Below are 24,066 nucleotides of genomic sequence, written 5' to 3' on the forward strand. Positions count from 1 at the left end.
ATTGCAAGATGAATAATTGAAACTAAGAAATTATTTTTGCTGTTGCTTTTCAAATGATGTAAAAGGCCTAGGACTATGACCTTTACCTAGGTGTTTGCCTAACGGGTTGTAAACTTTAAAGTTTGTTTTATTGGTAGGGGTTTATTATATCTATCAACACTCGAGTACCCACTCAATACCTCTTAGTCAGAGAGCAATTTTGCCAAATTTGTCTTTCTAAAGTCCAAATGGGTATTGAACAAAACGGTTGATAAAAAGCTCAAGTCGGATTTTACTATCTCTAGATTCAACCCTTTAATTGGGATTATCAATCTCTTGATTTACCCCAATTCCTTGTTAACCAAGTTTTCCTAGACTAAGTCTCTCTTTCTCAAGTAGAAACCAAGTCAAGTAGACATGAACTAATGTTTGCAACTATTAATTCCACAATTAAAAGCAAGAACAAGGCTAAATAATAAACACCCAACCATAAACAAACAATAAATCAAATACCCATTAAGTTTATACTCTAGGGTTGGGTCACAACCCAAGTGAGAATCTAGCTATTCATGCTTAAAATAGAAGAAATAGAAGAAGAAATGATAATCAAACCCATATTGATAATTAAAATAATGAAATCTATGTTCAAAAAGCTCAAAATGGCAAAAAATACTAAAGAGGGTAAAGAAGAACGTCTACGTGGCTGCTGATATCACAACTTGACCTAAAAAAATAAATCTCTTCTATTCATATAAAGCTGGAATTTTCGGAGAAAATGCCCTTTTTTGAGGTTCAGCGGCTGCACAATTCTATGTGCGATCCGCACTTTGCTTTAGCTTGACAAGATTTGAATCTTGTGGCTACACAATTCTGAACCGTGACTGCATCTCTCTTTTTCTGCAGTCCAAACTTTTCTGAGTGTCACCGCACACGGTTCTTCAGCAAACTGCATAAATTCAACTGTGGTCGCGTAGCTAATTTTTGCGGATGCACAATAATTGTGCGGTCTGCACTTCCTTTGAAATTGATATGCAAACTCTCTGAACTTTTTCTATTTCTTAGCTTCTGTGGCCACATATTTCATGTGCGGACTGCACTTCTCAGAGCCCTCTGATAAGTTTGTCTTCACAATCTGCGGCCGCAGATGATATTCTGCGGTCAACACTTTGAGCTTCTGTGCCTGTTTTTGTCCTTGAGTTTAGATCACTCCTTCTTGAGTTGGATTTCATCTTAGTGGCTCATTTTCCAATAGTCCTACAATTAAGCATATTTCATCAATTTTCGGGAATACAATTAAATACTTTTGGACTAAAACGAAAGATAAAAGGTGCTAATAAGTAGTCAAAATCCCCACTTATCAACTCCCCCAAACTTAAGTTTTTGCTTGTCCTCAAGAAAATAAGGTAATTTCCACTTTCACAAGTTAAGAGCTATTCTAGCTAATCAAAGGTGCATTAATCACACATCAATTGGGACCAACAATTACCCACAACACCTATGAATTATGAATAAGGCAATGATTTGAACTTTAAGTACAAATAGTTCTAATGTGACACTTGAGCATCAAGAGTTGAATTTATTCATCAAGGAAGGTCACTCTTTCATGTAGGTCATTGTGGATCCCAAATTCCTCCCCCTCATCTACTCTCCGTTAGCATATCTCACTTAAGAATGTATCACTCAATTCAAAGATTTGTGAAAAGTTCGCTCATCTCTCTCAAAAGAATGTCACAAGTACGACTCTTAGTACCATATGCTTGCCCCTCATGTAGATCACCACTAATGTAAGTTCACTCGGCTTGAAATCACGTAGGAATTTTTCCGAATGCAATGAAGGCTTTTGGACTAGGTTCGATGTGTTGGAACAGAACAAGTTAATCTTTCCTTAAGGACTCTATTTTCTCTTATCGACTCATGTTTTGCCAACTCTTTGAAGCATTTTCTTTTTCCTTATATGAACTAGAGAGACGTAACATCACTCTTTATTGGCCATGATATTCATTTTTTCCTTCTTTGTTTTCTCAATGCTTTGCATTGTTACTTTTCTTTGAATCCCTTCAACTCTTCGACTTATTCATTTTCTTTTTGCAATTTTCTTTTTGTTATTTTTTTTGTCTTTGCCTTTCCTTTTCTTCATTTATTTTCTCTTTTTGTGCCTTGATACCTTTTTCAAACTCCTCGTTTCTCCCCTGAACCTATGTTTTAGCCAATTGTTTCTCAAGAGTGTTAAGAAAAACTCGGGTGCCAAGAGAGGGTCACTACAAAACGGGTAAAGGCTTGTAACATAGTTATCAAATGAGAAAGGTTTTAGGCTCAAATGGGTTGACTAGGGATAAAAATATTGGTGGGATATGGTAAATTTCAAGCTGGTCAAGGAGAGCTTACTATCACTTCTCAAGCTAAGCAAAACTTATATTTTCGCCTAAAAACACATTGGGGGCAAGTTCTAGACCATTTGCAGGGCTACTTGGACTTGTAACAAAAATATTTCACCTCTCACATAGTTGGATTGTTAAAGAGGATAGAGTCGAGGCCCCATAACAACCATATTCAAGATTGAAAATCACTAATGGTTCGACTAAACCACTCGATGATTGCCTAAGTCAACACAAGAGTCAGAAGGTCACTAACTAGATCTATTTCTTTCCAAGAATTTTTTTTAATCATAAGCACGCAGTTAAGTGTGTTGGTACCAAGTGAAGCATGTTTGACTATTTGAGTCTGACTGAATTAGGCCTTTTGTTCATTATTACTAATATTCTTACCTAAACGCCAAAAATAGACTCAATCCCTTAAGAAGGTTGTCACGCCATCCATCATTGGGAAGAGTCATCCGGTTCACACAAAAACTACCTTTGGAAAGAACCATGACATTAAGAAAACCAAAGGCTTATTGCCCACTTAAACATAAAAAGAAACTACTAGATTAAAAAGAAGCTATTAGATTAAACAAGAAGCTACTAAGAAAACAAAATAAAGAAGCTACAAAGCAAAAATGAATATACGAAATGAAAGAGGAAAAGAGAAAATATATATATCAATAGAGAGAGAGAGAGAGAGAGAGAGAGAGGAACATGTACATAATAAAAAGAAAAAGGAAAATGTTATCAGTTATCACAAACTAAATGTCAGATCATCCAAATATCAAATAAACTCCACCCTCCCCCTGTCCCCCGAATAAAAATAAGCATTGTCTCCAACGCTTAACAAAATAAGAGTCAGGACGGGTAAGAGTAAAGAGGACTCTCTATATGGCCTTGGACATCTTTGTGTCCATAACAACGCCACCTCCCTCAAGCTCCTCCGACTAGATCTCATCATCCCCGACTTTAGGAGTAGCTGGGTTGGCAAACATCTGTCATACCGCCTCAGCAGTGTCGGTAACCAGGTCTGGCTCCTCAGGCTGGCCATCTGGTGCCACTAGTGCCGATGGATCTATCTCCATTAGCATATCAAATGGAAGGTCTCCAACAGCTGCTATCTTGGTGACCTCTCTCCTCAATCTGTCTATTGATTTCTTGGATGCCTGAGATTTCTTCATATTCTTTACCTGCTTCCCAAGCTCCTCAATTACTGCTCCACGTGCCACCAAAGTGTTCATGATGGTCTGCTGGTTTTCCAAAAAATTTCTTCAATGTGTCTTCCACTGTCGGATGAAGCTGGGGTGCCGGGGTAGATATCTGTGCTGCAACAACACTAGATAAGTAAGACAGCTTTGCAGTAGCTATCTGCATCTAGTTTCTGAGGCTCGCTAGTGTCTGGGAGACTCGCAGCACAGATAGTAGATGAGCAGGCAAAGGCACCAACCTCAAAGTCAAAGTGGAGGGAACTGCTGCTGAAGGCCCGAAAGAAGGAGGTGGAAGTATGGAAGCTGCACTGGTGGAAGCTCCTACTGCCGTGGAAGGCATGTCCCCTAACTCTGTAGATACCACTGAAGGCTCATCAGACTGGCCTACGGTAGTAGTCGGCTGACCCTTATTCTTCGGGTTCCAGGGGTCCTTCGGAGAATACCAAGTGAAGGGCTTCTTTGCCAGAACCATTGTGTCAAAACTCTTCAAATCCACCCCCGCATCTGTAAGGTACTCTGTGATAGTGTTGCGATATGAGTAGGAGCTGTCACCTTACCAACCAAAGACATGTTGGCCAACATCACGACACCCACATTGATTGGGTACCTGGCCAAGATAGAAGTGACTAGCACTGCCTGTGAGATTGGGAGATTTGTTTCATTTTGGCATGGGTCTAGTCTGCTACACACAAATGTCTGCCATCCTTTTGCCTCAATATTGAGGGTGTTCCGATGAATATGAACCCCTACTGTGATCCATGGTGGTGGTGGTCCCGGAACTGCCAGAATCTTAGCTAGTCATGGGCGAGTTGCATCGCCCAGTACGAACTTCTCCAGGTATTGCACAGGCTCTACATCCTCATACCCTAAATAAGCGTTCAGGGTGCTCTAATCGAACCTCACTTTCGTCCTCTTATTTATATGTACCAAATTGCCGTAAATTTACCAGACCAAGTGCTCTTTGGCATCCACCGCACTTTGAGCGAACCATACACATCCCTTTCACTTCCCAAATTGTCTTCACACAGCCAGGTTGTGCTTATCAAGATCTTTTAATAAGAACTGACACTCAAGAGTGAGTGATCTCGATGGCCACCACTCTCGGAATCTATTGAATGTAGTGAGACTAACGAACCTATCTTCCCAGGCTTCTTTCTTCTTCGACCTCTCAAGGCCGGCAACTCTGGTATCACCCCCTCGGCCATCTTCTGGGATATAATCCTCATCCACTACAGTAGCTGGTGCGTCAGGGGAATGTGTAGAGGAGGGTCCTATATCCTGACTGTCACCTTTCGAACCCTTAAAAGTGCTCTCTTAGGTGGAAGGTTCATCTCGGAGCTGATATGGCCCCTAAATCTATCGTGGTTGTGATTGAACAACAGGTTGCTCTTCCATAGAGTTGCCCTCCGATGCTTCACTAGACGGGACATATGAACTTGATTCAATGGTCTTTGCAGCTCTACCTCTCCTAGCTGTCGCCTTTTTGAATATAGTTCTTTGTAAGGCGAGTGGTAAGGTACTCTTGCCTCGGCCTCGGGAGGGTTCACCTCTCCCCTTTGATGTATCATCACGACCATGTAACCTAACCATTTTCTGCATTAAACAACAACAAGATTTAGTTCTAGTTCAAGTGCAGATTAATAGACAGTTGCAAAACAAAATATGTTGTAGGGTGGGGAAGTGCGGTCCGCAAAATTGCAAGTGCAGCCGCAGGTGAGGTTGTGCAGACCGCACAACTTGAAAGTGCGGCTGCAGTTATGAAACTGCAGTCTGCACAATTTTGAGTGCGACCACACATCTGAAGTGCGGTCCGTACATTTGTGAGTGCGACTGCACAATGGGTACCTTCAAATTGGCAACTCTTTGATGAAAGAGAATGCCTTGATCTGCGGCCACACACATTTTTTTGCGGCCGCGATTGAACTTCTGCGGACCGCCCAATTTTAAGTGCGGTCTGCACATTCTTGCCATACCAAATGCCCTAACATACACTTCTGTGGACCACATAATTCCTTGTGCGGCCGCACATTTCAAAATTTATCGGGTAGAGTTCTTAGGGTTTCGATTTTATGAAAAATTTGAACATGGTAGTATAAATTAAACATGATAAACAAGCTACCCTTTATCCAAATAACAAGTAGGAGATGACCCAACACAATCTACACCCCACATAGATATGAAATTAACAAATGGTCTAAAAATAACTAACAAATTATAAACTAAATTAAGAAAATTGAAATATTCTGGAAATGATTTGAACATATCAGTGATGAAGTGGTGTTAAGGAATGATCAAATATGCTAAATTAAGTGGCAGATGATTGATTCAGTAGTGCAAGATTTTAGCCTTTATTTTGGTATCTTATAGATGGGAAAAGTTTCAACAGTAGAATGAGGTCTACTATTTATACTCAGTGGGTTTGGCTAATGGTCCAAGAGACGAGTGCGGCCGCAAAATTCCTTATGCGGTCCACACTCTATTACCTATTATGCAATTTCCCTCTGATGATCTGCAGTCCGCAGAAGTATGTGTGCGACCGCAGATTCTGGTGCGGACTGCAGATTTCCTAGTGCAGCTGTACTTTGGCCATTTTTCTGACAAGGAAACTTCATAGAGTGTGCGATTTTTCATCTGAAGTTATGTGGTCCGCACAAGAATTGTGCGGCCGGAGTTCACTTCTGTTGTGGCGTTCAAAATTGTGCGGTCCACACTTTTTCCATACTTAGCCAATTTTTCTGAGCACAGTTCCTGTAAAGCACACTCATTCTTGAAACACACTTCAAAACCAGTTAGCACAAAATAAGACCTATCTAAAGAAGAAGAAAAAGAAGAAAAGAAAGAAACATGGGTTTCCTCCAAAGAAGCGCCTGATTTAACGTCGCGACACGATGTAAATTACCATCACTTGAAATGAATTACTGCCACGACGGGGCCATCACAAACTCTTCTTAGATAATGCTTCACCCAGTGACCATTGACTATAAACACTTCATCATTTTTATTCTTCAAGTCCAATGCACCAAAAGGTGTCACACCCACATACTCAAACGGGACACTCTATTTAAACTTTAAATTTTCGGGAAACATCTGTAACCGAGAATTGAACAACAACACAAGATTACCCTCTTTAAACTCTTTGTTCCATATGTACTTGTCAGAAAGATATTTCATCTTCTCTTTGTATAATGAAGAACTTGTGTATGCATGGTACCGGAATTCATCCAACTTGTTCAAATGTGCGACCCTTAAGTTGGCCGCAACATCCCACTCAAGATTCAACTTCTTTAAAGCCCACATGACTTTATGCTCAAGTTCCATCGGGAGATGACAAGCTTTTCCGAACACCAACTGATATGGGGACATTCCGATAGATTTTTTGTAAGGCGTACTATAAACCCATAAAGCATCATCAATTTTCTTGGACCAATCTGTCCAATTAGCATTCACTGTTTTGGACAAAATACATTTTATCTCCCGGTTGGAGACTTCTACTTGACCGTTTGCTTGTGCATGATAGGGAGTCGTGACTTTATGAGTGACACCATACTTGGTGAGTAAGGTGTTGAAAGCTTTGTTGCAAAAATGCGATCCCCAATTACTTATGATAGCCCTTAGAGTACCAAATCTTGTAAAAATATTCTTCTGTAAAAATGCCACCACACTTATCGCTTCATTGTTGGGTAAAGAAACGGCCTTAACCCATTTGGACACATAATCAACCGCAACCAAGATGTATGTGTTTCCAGAAGAACTCACAAAAGGACCCATGAAGTCAATACCCTACACATCGAAAATATCAATCTCTAAAATGGTAGTGAAAAGTATTTCATTATTCTTTGAGATTCCACCGGCCCTGATCATAGGCTAAAAACTCGTGTGTTAGTCGTTGAAACAACACTTTAATTATTGCATTTTATAAAGGTTTGAGCATAAATAATAATGAATTGTACTAAATTCATGCTTTGTGCTTTGCAGGAAGCGATTCTGACTTAAGAATTAAATTTGAGATTAATTTGGAGCTTTGAAGTATGAGTAAAAGCTAAATAAATCAAGTCGGGATCGTGTTCGGGGGTCGCATAGCAAGCCCAGATAAAAAAACAAAAGAAAAAACTAAGCAACGCAGAAAATTGCACTACAACGCCGTAGGCATGCCGCGTGGAGCGCCACAGTAGTGCAAATTCCAGCAAAAATTGTTTTGCTCCATTAAATTGTATTCTGCCTCTGACCAATCCATGTACGCACCACACAGGGCATCATGCGGGGCACCGCGGGCGTGTAAAAACCGCAGAACTATTCTATTTTGGTCTTAAATGGGCATAATTGTCAAAACCCATTCTTATGCTATTTAAGAGGTAAAGCAGCCATTATTGACTGGGGGAGACCTGATTTTAGAGAGAAAAAGAAGACGAGTATCTTCAAGTATCAAAAATCAAGAGGAACAACACTTTGGAGCAATGATTAAAAGAGTTTTTCTAACCTTTCTTCTAGTATCTATTTATTTGATGTTTAAGAGTTATATTGTAGATGTTTGTATAAATATGAGTGGCTAAAAACCCAAATATTCTGTGGTCATGGGTGTTAGATGATTATGTTGTTTGAAGCTTAAATTGATGATCTTGAATTTATCGTTATGGGTTGTTTATTTGATTCTGATATTAATTATTTTACTGCGTAGCTAACAGTGAAATACTATTTATGAATCTTGAGTTAAACTTGAAAAAGGAAATTCTTGATTGCTTATAGAATCAAATAGAACAAGATCTTGATCCTGGGCATCGGGTGAAGACTCGCGATTAGGATGAAAATATACTTAATTGCCTTGTTCGGTTGAAAAATAGGAATTGTAAATGCATTTTAGTTAATATTAATGCCATAGAAATATAGGTATTAATGTAACTTAAATAGGTGCATAAGAATTCGACAGATGCTTATGGGTATTATTAATCCTATAATCAATAACCCAGATAATTCAATAAATCATTCTTAAGATAAGAGCGTAGCATGATCTCTAGCAAGACCATGACCCTGGAATATCTTTTTTTCTTATAAATTGTTAAAATAAAATTACATAAGTGGTGTAGTAAACTTTGCGGTGTATTATTGTGTGATTACTATTTAAATTAGAAATTGGTTATTTATGTATTTTGTGATGAATTAGCTTGAATTGTTAATTGTTTGAGTTTGCATCAGTCGATAAGTTGATCGTAATTCCTCGTGGGAACGATACTTTACTTATTACTATATTACTTGACGATCGCGTACACTTGCATGAGTGTTTTGGTCGCAACAGGCCCTTTAACATTCATCACAATCCTTGGCTAGATCACTTGCATCCTTGTAAAGAGTGGACCAATAAAAATCGCAACTTAGCACTTTGACATTCGTACTTGCCCCACCATGGTGACCACAATATGGCGAAGATTGACAAGCCCCAAGAATTTCAACTTGTTCCTCCTCCGTTACATATCTTCTAATCATTCCATCCGTACAAATCCCGGAAAAGGTAAGGTTTATCCCAATAATAGTCTGGATAATCCCGTTTGATGTTCTTCTTTTTGTTTGAAGAGAACTCATTCGGGATGATACCACTTACAAGAAAATTTGCTAGATCCATGAACCATGGCACCTCTTTCATTGAAATAGCCAAGAGTTGCTCATTGGGGAATGAGTCAATGATTTCAAGGCCATTATGTGGCCTCCCCTCCTCCTCCAAACGAGATAAGTGGTCCGCCTCTTGATTTTTACTTCCTTTTCGATCTTGGATGTCTATATCAAACTATTGCAACAAAAACACCCATCTCATCAACCGGGCTTTAGAATCTTTCTTGCTCATAAGATAGCGAAGTGCCGCATGATCTGTGTGGACAATTACTTTTGCACCCATCAAGTACGGGTGGAACTTCTCCATAGCAAAGACAATGGCAAGGAGCTCTTTCTCCGTAGCGGAGTAGTTGACTTGGGCACTATTCATGGACTTACTAGCATAGTAGACCGGAGGAAAAATCTTGTTGATGCGTTGCCCCATAACAACATGTAAGGCCTCGTAAATGTTTTCCTAAAACCTGGAATTTCATGGTGCGAAGTTAGGATTATGTGTTAGAGATTGTTGAAATTATTCGCGGAGTTAAAGGAAAATATTTGTAGAAGTGTGCATTTCTGCGGCTCATTATCCGGCCGCATAATCACTTAGTGGGCCACAGAATGGCTGTAGAGTGAGGCAGTCTTTTTGGCCAATTTTGAGGTCAATTATGTGGTCAATTATGCGATCGCATAACCACTTCGCGGGCTGCACTTTGGTCGTATAGTCTTGGACTTTTGTGAAGCGAGGTTCTGTAGCACATTATGCGACCGCAGAACAGGTCTACGGACCACATATTGGTCGCAGACAGAGGCAGAAAATTCAAGTCCCTGAGGGCCCTTTTCGCAGTCATCTCGCGGACCGCATAGCCATTATGGGGCTACAAATTTCTAATTTTTAGACCCGATCCTATGTCGATATATCTCATGCCATATTTCATTTTTAGCCCATTTTCTGATACTTTTAGAGGGAGAAAGGGAGTCTTAGAGGCAGGATGTATTCTTCATCAAAATTACTCCTTAATTTTTGTTTAGACCTTGAAGATTGTCAAGAGAGGCACGTAGGTCTTCTTCCAAAGAGGTAAGATTCAGTCACCAAAATTCTTAATATCAACATGCAACTAAAATGGGCCACTAGAAAGGTAATTCATGGGGATGGGAGTGCTTACATTGCATGCATGTATTCTTAAGGTATGTGGGAAGGTTGTGAGTATCAATCCGCACTTCATCATTTGCTTGCACCACATTGTTCAGGGTCTCATCTTCTTGAACCACTTGCTCATCATCCACAAATTTCCTTTGGCTTGAGGTGGGTGCCTCCCCACCTTTTCCACTCCTTATAGTAACGGCCATGGCATGTCCCATGTTGTTACCACCCTTTCGTTTCACCATCGTGTCACTTGGTAGTGCCCCTTTAGGATGAGTGTTTAGAGCTTGAGAGATTTTCCCCATTTGGCCTTCAACTTTCGGATAGATGTCTTGTAAGAGGCAAGTTGGGCATCAGAGTCGACATTATTCTCCATCATTTAATTAAACATGTTCTCAACTCGTCCCATCTCATTATTGGAAGAAGTTGGACCATGGAAAGGGTAAGGAGACGGATTGCTCCGTTGTTGATACATCAGTGGCCTTTGAAAACTCAACCCCCGATTGCCTTGATTATTGTTCCATCCCACTTTGTTGTTGCCTCCCCAATATCCTTGGTTGTTTCCAATTGCCTTAGTTATTTCCACCATTCCAATATCCTTGAGGTTAATGTATTTATGCTATTTATAACAAGCGACAAGTAAGTGTCATGAAGGGTAAAGGGCACACGAATTAAAGAAAATAAGTTTCGTTGAAGGTTGCCGATTTGGGATAAAATACGGGTCGAGCGATACTGCTCGATATTTATGGACTAGTACCACACAAGGTACCATATGGCCTTGATAGTATGATGTATAAAGTATATTAAAAATGAGTAGTATTTTTAGGTAATTTGAGATAATTCTTAATTATACGGGACATTACCTAGTTAATTAATAAATTTAGTGAATAAGATTAACCCCACCCCAAAATAAAATGTGGCAGAAAGCCAAAAACTAAGAGAATGACTCTTAGTCATTCTATGATTAGGTGGCTAGCTAAGGATAATAGGAATTTAATAAGAAAGACTTGTTACAAGTCTTGTTTCCATTTTTCATTTGGACAAAAATCAGAACGTAAGAATCATATATCATTCTTACATCAAAGCTCTTTTCAACCAAATCTAAAGTTAGCCATTTTACAGAACATCGTTCAACCAAATTTCTTAAATCCAGAACATTAGCAAGCTTCAACAAAACATTTTCCAACCCAAAAATCCAATGACAATTATTGAAAGCTTATCAACGTATAAATTTTGTGGTCTAAAGGGGTACGGTGCAACATTTTCCAAGAATATCATACGGATTTTCCCTACCCTAGGTATGTTAAGGCTATTCCTTCTTTATTTTTGGCATGATCCAAATTATACAGAAGAAACGAGAAAATGCACATTTTTCACAAACGACTATATTCATAGAAATACTAGGGGTTTCTGTATTCTTGATTCCCCATGTGACATATTATTATATCTTCTGTTAATAGGTCTTGGAATAATATGATGTTGAAAAAGTTTATCCAAAAGGAATATTGAGATTATTACATTTTTTTCGTGCATTCCATTCATTTATACATGTGCATTGACCCATGACCAGATGTCATTATATACGATATGGGTTATGGGAAAAAAGTTACGGCGTTATATACGCACCACCACCTAATTAGTTGGTATATATTGATGATGTTTCCCACAGTGGCCGAGACGATATGATGGGATGCCCTTAAATGTTTGATGATATTATGTACACCTATACCTATGCATGACACGATATTTATATGCACGTGCGTGACATTATAAATGTTTCAGAATTTACGAAGATATTCAGATTGATAGATGGATTTCTTTATTCCATGTTGCGTCTATGTCTTGTATGTACTGATTTTCATGCCTTACATACTCAGTACATTTTTCATACTAACGCCCTATTTAACGGGGACATCGTTTCATGCCCGGTCACCCTTCTTAGGATCCTTGATCTACGGGAGTTGACGTGCTCCACTTGATTTGGAGCTGTTTTTGATTTTGGTACGATATGCTTGCATATTGTGTACGGTAAAATCGGAGGGTCCAATTTTCCACCGTTACGACATCTCGAAGGCTCAAAACCATGGTCGAGTTTCATCCCTCGAGGGCCATCGACGCTCGAACTTGGAGCAGTACAGACCGATAATTACGAGGAGAAAGTGAGGAGTTCCCAAGACACACAACTAGGGTTGACAAAGTCTAGTGAGCTAAGTTCAGACCCGAATCATGGCATCAACTAGTTGTCCCATCCCCATGTCATTGTAATAAATGCACTTGTACTATGTTGGGATTCCCCCTCATATATAAAGGGGATCCTTGTCATTTTATAAACATCTGTTGCTCAATACTAAATACACAAGAACATTTTCTCTGCTCTCTAACACATTTTCTTGATCTCATTACTTTATTTATTGCTCATATTTATTGTGTTCTACTTATAGTTCATCATTTATTACTTATTGTTGGCCATAAATAGCTGTTATTGATTTATTTATAACTGTTAGTCTCCATCGACCACCCTCGATAGTTCCCATCTGGGCTTCAAACTCAACCCTGAAGCCCTCGAATAGGAAAGCTCGAGGCCCTGATTATTAATCATTCGGTGTAGTTATCACCTTGCTCTCAAGCTCTTTCTTGTTTCTAAGTCTTTAACTTAGCATCAACTGCTTAACAACTAGCATAAAAATAGATCATGTATTTTTAGAACCACTAAATCAAATTTAATTATTATTACCATTTTCACGGTAAACAGTTTGGCACCCACCGTGGGGCTAACAATAATAGTGATTATTTTCTTACTAGTTTTACTATACAACGCAAGTTATCTTTCACACTTTTTCTTACCCATGATCCAGGTGTTGGTGTGCCACTGTTAAACCCTGAGAACACACCAGAACCAATTCTCGTGGATGCGGTCTCACGCGATGCTCAACACGTCGTTGTAAGCTCCGACGCCAACATGGGCGTGCACCAAGGAGACCAACAAGATGCTCAAGAAACTCGGCTAGGGAAGAACAAATGCTTAGCCTTCACATTATTTTTGAAATGTTGTAGGCACAACAGCTAGTGATTGCTCAGCTGCAAAGTCACCAGAAAACGCCCAGCATGGTAGCGTCGGGGATGGCTCCCCCAACCGAGCAGGTACCGGAGAAATCAAGCAACAACGGGTCGGCAGTTGACCCTACAATCATAAAAATGCTCGAGGACCTCACAAAGAGGATTGAATTGGGCGAGAAGAAGATAGAAACCAACGAAAAAAGGTCGAGACCTATAACTCCAAGGTCGACCGAAGTCCGGGCGCACCCCCGATACTGAAAGGTGTGGATTCAAAGAAGTTCATACAAAGGCTGTTCCCAGAGGAAGCGGCTCCAAGACCCATTCCAAAGAAATTCAGAATGCCAGACCTTCCGAAATACAATGGAACCTCAGACCCTAATGAGCACGTTACTGCTTACACCTGTGCAGTGAAGGGCAACGACCTAAAGGAGGACGAGATCGAGTCTGTCTTGCTAAACAAGTTTGGGGAAACACTATCGAAAGGGCCCATGATATGGTATCACAACCTAGATCCTAACTCTATAGACCCATTCTCCATGTTGGCAGATTCTTTCATAAAGGCACATGCCGGTGCCATCAAAGTAGAAACAAGGAAATCCGACATCTTCAAGATCAAGAAATGGGAGAATGAGATGCTGCGAGAGTTTATGTCCCGCTTACAAATAGAACGAATGGAATTGCCACCAGTATCCGACGACTGGGTAGTGCAGGCATTCACTCAAGGTCTGAATGACCGAAGCTCGGTGGCTTTGAAGCAGTTGAAACAGAATCTGGTTGAATATCCTGCCTTGACCTGGTTGGACGTTCACAGTCGATATCAATTGAAAATCAGGGTTGAGGATGACCAACTAGGAGCCCCCTTAGGCTCAGTGTACCCAAGCAGGCTTCTGGCAAAGGAGCCAAAGGCAAACAAGGAAAGGTACCAGCCATACACTGACGACAGGAGAAACGCCCCGAGGCGTAACATACCCCGCAATGACCAAAAACTGGACCGAGGCCAAAATTCTCGAGGACTCGTCAACAGAGCCGGATTCGATAGGCACATAGGGCCAATGGAGGCACCTTGCTTGTCGGAATAAAACTTCAATGTCGATGTGTCAGACATCGTGTTCACCATCAATAAAATTAGAGATGCCAGGTGGCTCAGGCTTGTGCAATCAGACCCTTCGCAAAGAAATAATAACTTAGTGTGTGAATTCCACAACACGCACGGACACACGACTAAGGATTTCAACAACTCCAAGAAGAAGTAGCCAGACTACTCAGTAAAATTCACCTCTGAGAGTTCCTCAGCGACCGGGCCAAAAATCAGTTCCGGGAAAGAGAGGCGACCAAGAAAAACGAAATGAATGAGCCACAACATGTCATCCACATGATCTTGGGAGGAATTGATGCCCCACATGATCCCGTGATGAGAAGAACAAAAATATCCATCACCACAGAAAAGCAAACTCGGGGATACATACCCGAGGATGCTCTCACATTTAGTGACGAGGACATCAAGACCTTGTCTCAGCCTCAGAACGACGCACTGGTAATCTATTTTCTTGTAAATATATTTTAAATTAAACATGTACTTGTGGATCTAGGTAGCTCAACCAACATTATCAGGTCAAGGGTGGTAGAGCAGCTCGGACTGCTTGACCAAATCGTACCCACCTCTCGAGTCCTCAACGAATTCAACATGGCAAGCGAAACAACGAAAGGGGAAATCACCCTCCTAGTCAACGTGGCCAGCACAACCCAAAACGCTAAATTCCATGTCATCGAGGGAGACATGAGGTACAACGCCTTGCTCGGAAGGCCATGTATACAGTGCATAAGAGCAATACCGTCCACCCTCCATCAAATGATAAAATTACTGACAAAGGATGGGATTAAGACCGTCTACGGGGAACAACATGCGGCGAGAGAAATGTTCGCGGTGCACGATGTGGCCCTGACACCGGTACCTCCACCTTTGAAGGAGCCGAAAGATAAGCAAACAGTAAAATAGTGATAACAAGCTACACTCTCGGCTATCCCCGACTAAACAAAGTAGGGGACTGTACCACATCCTCATCACAAGCGACTGAAACATATAAGGGCTCGAAACATCGCCGACGCATTCTACACTAAGGTATGACTGTCTCCTTTCTCTTTCGATTACATTCTACACGGACCTGAGTGCAGGTATCCAATTGAAATGGCCAAAGCACTCTCCAACATGAAGGCCTTAGGTTTCAAAAGCATGCGTTGCACTCTTTTCCTTCGATCGAGTTTTTATCCCAAAAAAGGGTTTTATCGACAAGGTTTTTAACGAGGCAACATCCATATGCTACCTAAGGAAGACTCAACAAGTATTCGACGCTTCTTTTGCAATCAACCTCAAATACCGGGGGCATCCTCCCGGAAGGTCACATACTCGGAGAAACCTAGACGCGCTATGTGCGATCTCGAGAGGAAAATAATGTATTGGGCCAAACGGTCAAGCAAATCGTGTCTGCATAGAACAATCGAGCCCCTAACAGCAAAGGCATGTATACTTGTACCAAGTAATCAAAGAATACTTCCCAAAAGAATTTTGTGTTTCAAGAAAACTCGGTATTTTTGCAAAAATGGTTCATCTGTCAAAAATGTCCCGAACACTCGGGGACTGGCGTCAACAACTCACAACAATGCGACCCCTGAGTTGGAGCTTCGAACTCGTAAGCCCTCAATGAGGAAACAACAAGATTACAAAATAGCTCCAGAGCTAATAACGTCCGAAACACTCGAGGACTGGCGTCGAAAACTAAATGCCACATGACCTCCGGGTCGGAAATTCTGAAGTCGTATGCCCTAAATGATGCAATACCAAGTTTACAAATAATGGCTCCCGAGTCAAGAAACCTTCGACGAATTGGGGACTGTCATCAATCACCATCTCCATAGACTTATCAAAACCCGAGGCCATAAGACCACTTGCGGGCAGCCTCGATCTCGTAAGACCTATATAAGGCAACAACAATATCTATAAGACCTCAAGCATGGCATGAATCACATTTGTACCAAGTGCCAATATCTGTAAGACCTCAAGCAAGGCATGAACAATACTTTTACCAAGTATCCAAAACTGTAAGACCTCATAGGCATGTAAAACTTGTAAGACCTTACTAAAGGCATAAACTTGATCTCAAAGTTTAGGCTATATATCAAACTTGTAAGACCCCTAAAAAGGCATACTCTCGATATAGAAACTACTTTACTCGGGACTAAAAGGCCCCGGACAAACATAAATGACTATGGTCACAAGGCTGTACCAGCCAAACTAACGCGACTCGGAGACGCCCTACCGTCACTATAAAATCACAGGCCTTCAATTACTTCGAATATACTTCGAAAAGAACCGGTTAAACAGGCTACCCTCAACATAGGCAAAAGAGCTTCGGCCATGTCAGCTCCTAAGAACTGGCTTCGAGATACTCATCCTCCGAGCCAAACCTCCCAAGGTGCTCGATCATCGCCATATAACGACTCACAATCGAGATTTTTTACTAAACTATCAAAGAGTCAGGCAAACACTATTTCACAAAATCCTTATCGAGGGAAAAATTAAGCCTATAAAAGGTCACACCGACTAAAGCGTAAGAGCCATTGTCGCCAGCCCATATAAAAGGTCGCACCGACCTAAAGCATAAGTACCATTGTCGCCAGCCCATACAAAAGGTTATACCGACCCAACGCGTAAGAGCCTAAGGGCCATCTTTAAATTCAAAAACTTGAGGGTCGAATGAGCTCGAGTCGAAACCCGATTTGAAGACTGAACCCAAAACAGTTAACTAAATATGCCTAAGAGCAAAAGCGTAAGAGCCATTGTTGCCAGCCCACACAAAAGGTCGTACCGAACCAACGCGTAAGAGCCTTAGGACCAGCTTGAAGTTCGAAAACTTGAGGTTTAAATGAGCTCGAGTCGAAACTCGATTAGGAGACTGAACCCAAAATAGTTAACTGAATATGCCTAAGAGCAAAAATGTAAGAGCCACTGTCGCCAGCACTAAAATCAAAGGTCGCAAACGCGTAAGAGCCGCTATCGCCAGTACTAAACCAAAGGTCGCGCCGACCCGGTGCGTAAGAGCCAACTTTCAATTCAAAAAACTTAAGGGTAAAATGAGCTCGAGTCGATACCTGACTCGGAGGCTGAACCCAAAACAGTTGACCAGACACGCCTATGAACACAAGCATAAGAGCTCGAACGCCGGATTATGCTAAAAGGTCGTATCGACCAAGCATGTAAGAGCCTACGGGCCAGCTTTATGAGCCTTAGGGCCATACCACGAATCTAAGGATTCCTCCTAAAACTAGTTTATCTGGATAAAATCAAGGCAAAAAGAAATTCAGGAGAAATGAAACCACAAAGCTTTCCTTTTATACGAATACGCGAAAACATACAAGCTCCATTGACAACATACTTCAAAAGTACTATGTACAGAATCAAAAAAGGAAATCTACTTCCCCCTTGGGGACTATGGCCTGTCGGCCTCATCCTCACTATCCTTGGCGTCGGATAGAAGTGACTTAGCGCCACGTTCGTCCGCCTTCGCCCGCTTCACTTCTTCCGAGAGGTCAAATCCTCTAGTATGGATATCCTTGAAGGTTTCCCTTTGATATTTGCACCGAGCATATTCCTTGTTCCTACCCTCGTGGTCAAGAGTCCTTCTCAGCTCAGCTTTAGCATTGGCAACGTCCTTCAAATAGACCGCCACTTTCTAGTCAGCCTTAGTTCAGCTCATCATAACTTCAGCCTGGGCATCCATTACCTCGACCTTTATCTTCAAAAGCTCAGACTCGAGCTTTATAATCATATTTGTTCGAACCAAGCTATTATCACGAGCTAAGGAAAGTTGAACCTCAAGGGCAGAAGCTTTATCCAGAGCACCCTTCTCCGCGGAAGCATGAGCGTCCGCCTGAGCCTTTAACTCATCACACTCACGCCTGGCTCGGCCAACATCGTTCTGAAGGTGCTCCAGATCCTCTGTCTTTTTCTGCAACTAAAATATACAAAACATGAGCCTCAGGAGCTAGAAGAAGGAGCACACACTCCCTCAGAACATAAATTATCTGTCCTTTCAGGTATCTCTCATAATTCAGGCTTTGGCTCGCCTCATACCATAAGCGTGCCAACTTGCCTTCCCTTTCGTAGCAAAGGAGCCTAAGGTATTTCTTCCCATCGAAAGCCTTCCGCAGCCTGGCCTCACGGCGAAGCAGCTCGGACTTAAGCTTGTCAAAGGCCTGCAAAAGAAAACTCAATAAGAAAGGGAAGGACGAAACTCAAAAGCCCTATGCCAAAACTCACCACAGAATGAAGCCGTTGAGATTGCTCAAAGGTTGAGCACACATATGCTAGTATGGCTCCATCATCCCCAGTAGAGCCGACCACAATTAGGATACGATCTCTAGATATATACGATCCTAGGTTTTGAGTATCCCTCGAAGTACTTTTGACAGAAAAAGAAGACGTTAGCAAAAGAGAAAACGCCTTTCCAAAACCAGAAATCGCAGTTGAAGCAGGCTCAGTCAATACATCCTCTCCGAGCCCCCGGTCTGGGTTCATCTTGCTTTGAGCACCGTCGCCTTGCAAAGGCATTTCTTACTTGTTGTTATCATTCTTTAGCCCGGAAGCTGGAAATCTTTCTCCCTCTCCTAAAGGTCACGACCTCGCTTTGAGGGACTCCCCAATGCCTATGACGACAGAGTTAGTATGCAGAAAGAAAAAGCGCCCTTCCAAGAGAAAAAAAAGGGGAGGGGGGGGATCACAGAGCACGTACCATGGTGTTTTACCTACCACCTATACTTAGATAAAGCTCACCACTTCCAAACCTAATCTGGCAGATCGGGAACCTCGCCCGTCATCCACGAAATCACTATAGAAAAAGTAAAGAAGGCGCATTTACGAAGTCAGCCTTCACCATAAACAAAACTAAGAAGGCAAGAGTGTACCACTTACGTGTAAAATTCCATTCCTCATAAAATTGGAGAAATTCTACTGGAATAATATCGACAATCTGTACCCGGACGAATCGACTCATCCATCCTCGATCTCCATCTTCTTCATCGTCAATAATGAAAGGCGTAGTGGATCGGCATCGTAGAGTTAGTAGGCCTCGATGATGAAAGGGCCGATACAGCCTAATGAGGTGACTAAGAGTGAATTCAAGACCTGCGTCTTTCGCAAAGAACTACATCATCAGTACTATCCGCCAAAATGACGAGTGAATCTGCACAAAGGTAACTTGGTACTTTCGACTGAAGTCGTGCACAACCCCATCTACGGGGCCCAGGGTAAAGGTGTACATGTATACATTCAAAAATCCCTCGGCATGGTCCATGATGCTCTCCTCCAGGGAAGGTGCCCGCAATGCTACCATTTCTCCCCATCCACAGTCCTTCCTCACCAACTCAAGGTGCTTCTCTCCTATTAAAGAAATAAACATTGAGGCATACTCCCCACAACCTCGAGCATTGGGAGTCTTTTCTGACGGAAGGTTCCCTCCTGAAACAAAGTGCCTAGAGGCAGAGCTTCCTTCTCCTTGCCGAGCGGACCCTGACGTAGCAATCATGGCTATGATAAAATGAAGAAAGGGTAAATTAAGACTTGGGCGAAGGCTTTGACTTAAATGAAAATTGGCACAAGAAAGGATAACTCTATAAAAAAGGATAACTAATTAGAATAGCGAAATCTCCAAAAGGACGAAGACAACCCTATATATGGAAAAAGCGGTGACCACCCGCCTGCCTCAAAGATCGATAATAAATAATGGCTACAACTTTTGTCGCTCCGGAAAGATATGCCGGTGGAATCACCTCGTTCATTTAGTAATCATGTCATACATTCGATGCCGCCATACGACATTTCGGGGTTGGATATCCCACATCACTGCATGTCCCAAGATGGTACCCGATCTCGAGGACCTCTATCAAAAAGAAGTTAGGCTCCAGGAAGCCATTGACATCATTGCAAGTCCCGAGATGGTACCTGATCTCGAGGACCTCCATCAAAAAGAAGTTAGGCTCCAGAAAGCCACTGGCATCATTACAAGTCCCGAGATAGTGCCCGATCTCGAGGACTTCCATCAAAAAGAAGTTAGGCTCCAGGAATCCATTGTTATCATTGCAAGTCCCAAGATAGTACCCGACCTCGAGGACCTCCATCAAAAAGAAGTTAGGCTCCAGGAAGCCATTGGCATCATTGAAAGTCCCGAGATGGTACCCGATCTCGAGAACCTCCATCGAAAAGAAAACAGGCTCTAGGAGACCAATGCCCTCACTATACGTCCCGAGATGGTACCCGATCTCGAGGACTTCTCTCAAGAAGAAAATAAGTGCTTAAGATCTACTCATATGGGCTTGGCCTCGGGGTACTATCTAAACCCGGGTAGACCCTCATCCGGGATCTATCTACAACACCTTAAGGCTATCTACACTAAGTTCAAAACAAGTTTCTAGGTGGCCTGAGTTTGAGCAAACCCCCACTCGTGGACTGTTCTCGAAAGCCTAAAAGTAGTTTCTATTCTCGGGCTTCCAAGCGAATCCCCCTCGAAGATTATCACAGGGTCTAAAGGCTAAGTCTCGGTCTGAGGGTTCGAAGCCCTACTCTCATTAAACTCGAAGTCAGGGTCCCGACAACCTGAGTTTATTAGTCCAATCCGGGCTCGGTCCAAGGAACGACAAAGGGTTATGCGAGGATCTATGTTAATCAATCAAAAGTCAGAATAAATACTCATACCCAGGATTGATATTTGCACCAATCAGTAGGGTCATACACTTAGATTCTTCACAAGCATAAATAAAGGGAAATATAGAATACATCAGAGATAAATGGAAGAAACATCTTTATATTCATAAACACTTGATTACAAAAGCCCACGAGGGGTCCTTACATAGAAACAAAGAAGCAAGAATATACATATAATAAAAACCAAGACCCTAATCTATTCTCGGGGGTGCATCCTCGACGACAGTATCTTTGAGTGCCATCTCCTCGAGGGTCTTATCTCAGTCTTCCAAAATGGTATCTTCAATAAAGAAGATGAATAAGAGGAAAGTGAGAAGATGGAGAAAAGGAAAGTGAAGAAGCAGAAAAGGATGAAAAAGACCATAGCTCGCCAAAGAGCAAAGGCTTTTACCAGGCTAAGAAGATCACGGCCCGGTAGAAGTCTTGGCGAGCGTCGGCCTTACTTGCATGGATACTTTGATTCCACTTATTAGGACATTATACCGTGCAAGTTACCGGCCAGAGGTACCACTTCACCCTACGGAAAGCAAAAGGGATGAAGTGCTACACCAAGCCGGGGTAGGAGGGTGAGCAACGGTGTACAATCCTAACACCCTCGTGAGCAGCGGTGTAGAATCCAAGTATCTTCCCGAGTTGGAAGAAATTGGCCCCCCTATCTCATCATCTCGAGCCGACAACAACAACAACATGCCGATGAAGTATTCAATATTTCATCTAAAATCTCACAAGCTTCCGCATACAGCGTTGTCATGAAATTTCCACTGACAAGTTGGTTGAACATGCATTGATTGGTAGTATTGATCCCCTGATAGAAAGTTTGTTAAATCATAGCCTCCTCCATTTCACTATTGGGGCACTCTTTGACCATTGTTCGGTACCTATCCCATATTTCATGCAATGGCTCATTGGGCTCTTGTTTGAATGCTAGAATCTCGTCTCTAAGAGTAGCCATATGCTTGGGAGAAAAGAACACGGAAATAAATTTTTCCGCCAATTTATCCCATGTATTGATGGAATGGTTTGGCAGTCTCTCTAACCAATCCAAGGCTTTCCCCCTTAGAGAGAAAGGAAATAGCCTCAACCTTAAAGGATCCTCAGAGACGTTTGTCTTCTTAATCCCCCAACATGTGTCTACAAATGCCTTCAAGTGTTTGTATGCATTTTGACTCGGAGCCCCGGTGAAGAATCCCCTTTGCTCTAGCAATGTGAGCATTACATTCATGATTTGAAAGTTGCCCGCCCTAATGCGGGACGGGACAATGGCACTTGCATACCCTTTATTCGGCAACACTTGGTGTGGAGCCGCTATTGGTGGAGGTAGGGGTGGAACTAGGATGTTGTCTTGAGGTGACCAGCCTCTACTATTTGCTTGAGGTTCAAGAGGAACCTCATCAACTTGGTCATTTTCAATGTCCACATCTCCTAAAGGCATGTTTCTGAGTTGATCATTGTTGTTTTCCATTATGGTACCTACAATTGTTTCACAAAAATTAGTAATAAGGAAGGAAAAGAAGACAATTCACACACAAAACCAAATATATAGCTACCATTTTTCGCTCCCCGACAACAACGCAAAAAACTGATCTCGTCTAAGTCACATATCTATTTGAGGTTATGAAACGGTAGATGCAATAGTAATACCCAATAGAGAGTCGGGGTCGAATTCCACAGGGAGCTATAAATGGGATTTAGGGGTATATATTTTGGTGTATAAGCTTGAACTATCTCAAATTGCACTTTCACAAACTTTGGTTGTTTCTAAGTCTAATTTAAACTAATATTGCAAGATGAATAGTTGAAACTAAGAAATTATTTTTGTTGTTGTTTTTCAAATGATGTAAAAGGCCTAGGGCTATAATCTTCACCTAGGTGTTTGCCTAACGGGTTTTAATCTTTAAAGCTTGTTTATTGGTCGTGGTGTATTATACCTATCAACACTCGAGTATCCACTCAATTCCTCTCGGTCAGAGAGTGATTTTGCCCAATTTGACTTTCTCAAGTCCAAACTAGTATTGAACAATATGGTTGATAAAAAGCTCAAGTTGGATTTTACTATCTCTAGATTAAACCCTTTAATTGGGATTATCAATCTCTTATTTTACCCCAATTCTTTGTTAACAAAGTTTTCCTAGACTAAGTTTCTCTTTCTCAAGTAGAAACCAAGTCAAACAGGCATGAACTAATGTTTGCAACCATTAATTCCACAATCAAAATCAAGAACGAGGCTAAATAATAACAACCAATCATAAACAAGCAATAAATCAAACATCCATTAAGTTTACACTCTAGGGTTGGGTCACAATCCTAGTGAGAATCTAGCTACTCATGCTTAAAATAGAAGAAATAGAAGAAGAAATGATAATCAAACCCATATTGATAATTAAAATAATGAAATCAATGTTCAAAAAGCTCAAAATAGCAAAATCTACTAAAGAAGGTAAGGAAGAATGTCTAATGTGGCTGGTGATATCACAACTTGGCCTAAAAAATAAAACTCTTCTATTTATACAAAGCTGAAATTTTTGGACAAAAATTCCCTTTCAGAGGTTCTGCGGCCGCACAATTTCATGTGCGGTCCGTACTTTGCTTCATCTTGACAGGATTTGAATCTTGCGACTGCACAATTCTGAACCGTGACCGCATCTCTCTTTTTTCGGTCCGCACATTTCTGAGTGTGGTCACATATGGCCCTTCTGCAGATCACACAAATTCAACTGCGGTTGCGTAGTTAATTTCTGCGGCCGCACAATTTGTGCAGTCCACACTTCCTTTGAAATTGTTTTGCAAACTCTCTAAACTTTCGCTCGCGCTTAGCATTTGCGGCTGCACATTTCATGTGCGGACTGCACTTCTCACAGTCCACTGATAAGTTTGTCTTCACAATCAGGGGCTATAGATAATATTCTGCGGTCTGCACTTTGAGCTTCTGTGCCTATTTTTGTTCTTGAGTTTTGATCTCTCCTTCTTGAGTTGGATTTCATCTTA

The sequence above is a fragment of the Nicotiana sylvestris genome, chromosome 5 (genome assembly GCF_000393655.2).
Source record: "Nicotiana sylvestris chromosome 5, ASM39365v2, whole genome shotgun sequence".
NCBI classification, from domain to species: domain Eukaryota; kingdom Viridiplantae; phylum Streptophyta; class Magnoliopsida; order Solanales; family Solanaceae; genus Nicotiana; species Nicotiana sylvestris.